Below are 6,330 nucleotides of genomic sequence, written 5' to 3'. Positions count from 1 at the left end.
ATTTATTTAGGTGGCAGGTGCCTTCCTAGTGCCTGTTTCAGCTGGAGAGAGGCAGTCTGCGGGCGGCCTCCCTGCCCCCTCTCGACAGCCCCCTGAACAGGGACCGCCTGGACCACCGGGAAGGGGCTTCCTTCTGGGCCTGCCTTCCGGTGAGTTGGGTTTGGAATAGGACTTTGCTTCAGGTTTTGGGGACAGAGAATGAGTTGGTTTAAAGCACTAGAGCCAAATCCCAAGGTGATTCCCAGGATATGTCTGTCCTCCCTTCTTCCTCTCTTGCACTTCACAGGAACAAGAAGGGAACTGGAGGGCTGAGGCAGTTGTGCTGGCGGATTCCTGCGTCTGGGTAAACTTGTTTTCTGTTCGTTAGCCTTCTCATCTCTAAGATGGGAATAGGTTGTCCTTTGATTTTTTGGGTAGTTAGACATTTTAAAGTCCAGGCGCGTTGCAGTTACACTTTACGTCTTACCCTGTGAGGTGGCATCTGTACAAAGCTTCCTGGGGAGTCTCAAGGGTCCTCTTCCAGAGGCTGAGGAAAAGTCTATTCAAACTCACAACCAAACGCCCTTCCCCTACAAGTTGTCCACAGCAACTCTGTAGGGACAACCCACAAAGTGAAAGATGAGAAGCTGTGTGGGGCCAGGGGGAGAGGCTGACGGGAAGCATGAATCTGGACAGGGCCAGTGTGGGTTCAGAGAGCATGGGCTTTCAGAGCTGTCCACATAGCTCAGGGTCTTCAGAGTGCTTTAAGAACTTACCAAAAGTAGGTTAAATGTTCTCCCCACAACTGAGTTCATACTGGTTGCTTAGGAAAATAATCCTTTGCTTTGAAAGAGAAGGAAGCAGGCATAGGAATTAGCTCCATCTCCAAGCTGGGGCCTTTGGGTGCTGGGGGGGATGTAAATCCTATATAATAAAAGGGTAATATGCAAATTGACCCTAACAGCAGAACGACTGGGAATGACTGGTCACTATGACACACACTGACCACCAGGAGGCAGATGCTCAATGCAGGAGCTGCCCCCTGGTGGTCAGTGCACTCCCACAGGGGGAGCTCTGCTCAGCCACAAGCCAGGCTGATGGCTGCCAGTACAGCGGTGGTGGTGGGAGCCTCTGCTCCCTCCTCAGCAGCACTAAGGATGTCTGACTGCAGCTTAGGTCTGCTCCCCGCTGGCAAGTGGACATCCCCCAAGGGCTGCTGGGCTGCCAGAGGGATGTCTGATTGCCAGCTTAGGCCCAATCCCCTGGGGAGCGGGCCTAAGCCAGCAGGTGGTCATCCCCTGAGGGGTCCCAGACTGCGAGAGGGCACAGGCCGGGCTGAGGGACACCCTCCCTCCCCCAGTGCACAAATTTTTGTGCACCGGGCCTCTAGTATTCTATAAAGACTATTCTTGACTTCTTGACTCCTGCAACGAATAAGGGCATCAAGCAAGTGTGAAATGGCCTGAGCTTGAAACCAGTGAGTAGGCTGTTTTAAAATAGTCTGTGACTTAGTTTTTGCTTTTATTCTGATTTTTCTGCCCTTCATCCTTAACTCCAAATGACTGGGGCTTTGCTACACTAAAAATTCACACCTGGAGCCCCACTCCAGACAGTGCCCTGGTGTGAGTGCAGTGTGGAGAGAGCGGGCTGCGTGGCTTCGTACACCTTTGCTCCTCCCAGGCTCGTGGTGTATTCGGTGCCTGGGAAGGTGATGTGCACCGACGATGCAAAGATAATGATCTAAATTAATGCTGTTGTGTCTGAATTTTAAACAACTGCTAAGCGTCATGATTTCAAACAGTGTTCACTTTGAAAAACTGCTTCTGTAGAGTAAAAGTTCTCACCGCTGAGATGGGCTGTGGTGCAGGTGATTCCGAGCCTCACATCACAGGGCAGGTGTCCCCGGGTGTGTGTGTGTGTGTGTGTGTGTGTGTGTGTGTGTGTGTGTGTAGGGTGGCTCACAGGGGCCGGGAGAACATAGCAGGCCTTTGGTTTATATTTACTTTCACTTTGAATGTGTTATAAAATATACTCAAATCTTAGTTCATTAGCACAGGTAGATAATTTATAAGTAAATATTAGGTTGAACCATAGCAAGTGCTGATACTCAATCATTTCAATCTTCAAAAATGGCAATTATCACGGATTGACAACATATACCTGTTGGGAATACGTATGCTCTAAGTTTTTACTGCTTGTGTCCAAGAATAAGCGTGGGAGACTCTGGCCAAGACAACCGTCCTCAGGTCCCCACCCCCACCCCCATAACTTAGTTCTGTACCCCAACGGGGCTTTATGATACTTAATTTGAATAAGTAACACATGCAAATAGCATACATTCAAATGGTACTGAAATGTGGTCACTAAAAAGTAAGTCTACCTGTCCCTCAGCTATCAGCTGCCCTTCCCAGAGACAGTTCTTTGTGTCTCCTAACCAGAGGAACTCTGTACTCATTTGAGCAATGTGTACGTGTCTCTGACAGAGATGTTAGCGCACAGCGACACTGTTACATCCTTGCTTTTTCCATGTAAGCAACATAGCTTAGGAAACGTTCTATCTGTGCAGTCGCCTCATTTCTATTGGCTGATTAACATTCTACTGTGTATACTGTACCAACATTTACTTAACCAGTTCTCTGTTGCTGGCAGTAATGCTGTTGCCTATCTTTTGCTGGGTCGTATAGTGTTTTTTCTATCCTCACCCAAGAATGTGTATTGATTTTAGAAAGAGAAGAAGGGAGAGAGACAGAGAGAGAGAGAGAGACAGCAACATTGGTGTGAGAAACATCGATTGATTGCTTCCCATTAGTGCCCCAATCAGGGATCGAACCCACAACCTTTCGGTGTAGGAACAACGCTCCAACCAACCGAGCCACCTGGCCAGGGCTCCTGTGGTGCTCTGTACACCTCATTTTGTAAGTGTGTCGAAGACCTGCAGACAGATGCTCAGCAGTGGGGTTGCTGAGCCAGGGGGGGTCTGTAAAGGCCTTAAACACATGGAGCTCGTTCATCGTCCTGATCGTGAAAAAAATGGAGACTTGTATTTTTTTTCTCCTTTTCCTTTCTTCTTTCTTTCTTATCCCTCCACTTCCTGAGAATTTGACTTGGGCAATTTGTTACCCAGAACAGTCGGAATATTCTGGAACTTTAAACTTTGTAGGCAGCACGACCGTGACCTCTGGTGCTGCTCTTCAGGGTGGAGCTGCAGACCCTTATCTTTAGGCCCTTCATTCAGGCCAGTGCCGGTGGTGCAGGCTGCTCAGCCAGCCTCCAGCTCCACAGGCTGTGGTACCAGGAGGCGCCGGCAGGTGGCAGGCAGCGCCCCGCCAGTGGCCCGGGCCTTTGTGAGGCTCTTCTCTGGAGGGCAGCCAGAACCAGAGCCTTTGGACCCTTTCCCAGTGACCTGCCCTCCCAGCAGCAAGCCCAACTCGGTAGGAGAGGGGGTGGGGCTGCCGGATCCTTTTCTCCACCTGGTTTTGCAGCCATGTCTTAATGAGTGAGCAGTTTAAAATCGCCAGCTGCTGCCTGGAGGATGGGCTTCAGGAGGCGTCACACCTCAGGGTGACAGCCTGGTGCCTACTCCCCATCCAGGAACTAGCTGGGAGTATTTACATACCATGACCTGGGATGGCTTGGGTTTTCTTAATTGTAGGGCCCTACTTCCTGTCTCTTTCAGCCAAATCTCCCACACCCTTCCCATGAATTAGGAGGTCCGCAGAAGCGGCTCTTACTCACCACCCTCTACTCCACCCCCTGTGCTGTGTTCTAGGAAAAAAATAATGAGCCAGAGATTTGAGAGGCCCTGGGGCAAAATGCTGATCCCTGGCCCGCCTTCTTTGGGGGCACAAGGCCCTGGGGACCAGCTGGACTCAGGGCTCAGGTTGGGGGCACCCCCAGCCCCCAGATCTGTCCCATTGCATCCCAGTCTCTCTTGCTTACTCACTGTCTCTGACAGATCAGTGCAGCACCTCCTTCAGGCAGGGATCTTGCCCTGTGTTGGGGAGACCAACTCCAGCTTTTGCAGGCGACTGGGGGAGACAGGAGGGCACAGACTGCTGGTGGGAAGAGAGTGGAAGGGGCAGCTGCAGTGGTTGCCTCTTCCCAGCCACTCCCCCAACCGGAGACTAGCCATGTTTGGGGTGTTAGTAGCATTGGGGGGCCCTGGAATAGGTGCTCCCCTGGAGTCCCACAGCTCTCCTCCTCCTAGTTTAGGTCCCTAGATCTTTAGGGACCGCTGGGGTTTTTCACAAGCTGGTGAGTGATATGGGGACAGAGTGGGTGGGGACGTTCAGGGCAAGGAATTTCATCCCTTTGTGGGCCAGTTCATTCTCTGCCAAGCGGGGTTAGTGCCTGTGAGAGACAGAACCTGCAAGAAGACTCAGGCTTAGGGTGGGGTGGGGGGACGGTGGGGGTTCAGGGAAGGGCTGGCAGGAGGCCCTCCTCTGTGAGCTCCCCACAATCATTTCCCAGCAAAGCAGGAATTTGCATACTCACTGGTTTCCCCATCAGCTTCTCAGCTTCTGGAACCAGGAAAAGAAGAGGAGAGCGGGCAGGGCAGCTGAGGAGTTTGATCCCCTCCAGTGTCTCAGTGCTAGCGCTTCTGTCCCAGAATCATGCCCAGGCCCTGCCACCCTTGCCTCCACACCAGCCCATGGGAACCTCACAGCTGTCATGTGGGGCAGGCCAGGGAGCTGAGGCCCCGGGAGGAGAGGGAGTTGCCCAGGACCACACAGCCAGGGAGGGAGACTTCTCATGCTGCTGCCATGAGAACTGAGGTATCTTGTCGAATCCAGAGAGGCAGGGATCCTTGTGTCCCTTTTACAGGTGGGGACACGGAGGCCCCATTCAAGTTAAAACTCAACTCGTGGGAGAGACATCCTGGGCATTTGGCCTGGCAGCTTCTGAGTGGCTCTGCCCAGAAGTCCGATTGAGAAAGAGGCCTGGAGGGCAGGCTACAAACCCTGGATGGCCAGCCCCCCAGGCTGGGGCTACCCGGAAAGCACAGGATACAAGCTCCGGCCAACAGGGCACTGAACTGACCTCAATCCTCCCCGGAGCACAGCCCCAGCTGGCACCTGGCACCTCCATTGCCCTTGGTGTCTGTCAACAAGCCGCCAGGGACAGACATGGCCTCCAGACATTAGCCACAGCCAGCCTGGACCTGCCACCTCCTGCCCACTTCTGTAGGATCTTTACACTCCCCCCCGCCCCAAGCAGAATCAGCAAATGACCAAGAACTCGGCTCTGGTCAAGGACCAAGTCTAGGCTCTCAAGTCTATGGACAGGCGGCTGGTGGGATGGGAAGAGGGGTGAAGGCGTCCTGTTCTGCTTCCAGGCCCCTGCTGAGGCCTCACTGCCTTCACGCTCCCTTGTATCCATTCGTACAGATAGAGGCTTGGCGGCTGGGCTGCTGGCTGCCTGTTGCTGAGCGGGTGGGAGGTGGTCATGTCAGTCATGCTGGATGTAAGTGATGTAAGCAGAGAGGGTTGCAAGGTGCCCAGCTGAGCACACTGCCTCCATCCCTCCCAGGCCCTCCCTTCCTCAGGTTTGTGGGGCCAGGGGACCTGAACTTGAGGCCCTGCCCAGTCCACCCCTCTCCGTGGGACCTTGGGCAAGTCAGTCACTCAGCATTGTCAGTGGCTGATAATGAACAGGCCAGGCCAGTATGTTAGCTTCCTGTCCCATAAAAACAAAGGCCCATAAATAGCCTTTTAACCTGGAGTACACATCTTGATTGGGAAATTTTTTTTTATATAAATAAGGCAATGCCATGTCTTGGTGCAGATAAACTTCCCGAGAAGGCCGAGCGCCCGGGGTCCCTCGGCAGGCACACCCGGGATTGTCCGTGGATTCCTGCCTCAGTGCAGGCGTCTGAAGAACATTTGGTGTGAAGAACAGGGTGGGGCCCTGTGTGCAGACTGCCAATGTGGCATTTTCTCCAACATGCTGCACAGCTGTTCTGTGGTGAAGCAGTTTCTTAACAGAAAAAATACAGATACCATAAAAGCTTCACAAACAATAAGCACAAATTAGGTGAGATGTTCAAAGATGCAATTATTAAAGCTGTACTTTTTCCATTTCCCCTGATGATAGTGCTGTTTGGGGATCATCTGACAGCCCAGCTTTTTACTTAAAATAGTTAACATTTATACCTCATTTTTTAATCTGCAAAAGAAAGGGAGAGAGAGAGTATATTCCTGCCCGGCCTCTTTCCTTCCAGGGCCGATGAGAAGGTGGAGATGGTGGATGGAGGTGAACATAGCCCACCCAGACCAACACCAGAGGCCCTTTAATGAGCACTTACTATGTGCCAGGCATTGGGACACACACCCAACAGGTATGATCTCATGT

Source organism: Myotis myotis, unplaced genomic scaffold (genome assembly GCF_014108235.1).
Source record: "Myotis myotis isolate mMyoMyo1 unplaced genomic scaffold, mMyoMyo1.p scaffold_m19_p_2, whole genome shotgun sequence".
Lineage (NCBI taxonomy): Eukaryota > Metazoa > Chordata > Mammalia > Chiroptera > Vespertilionidae > Myotis > Myotis myotis.
The sequence above is the reverse complement of the archived record's forward strand: the minus strand, read 5'-3'. Positions refer to the sequence as shown.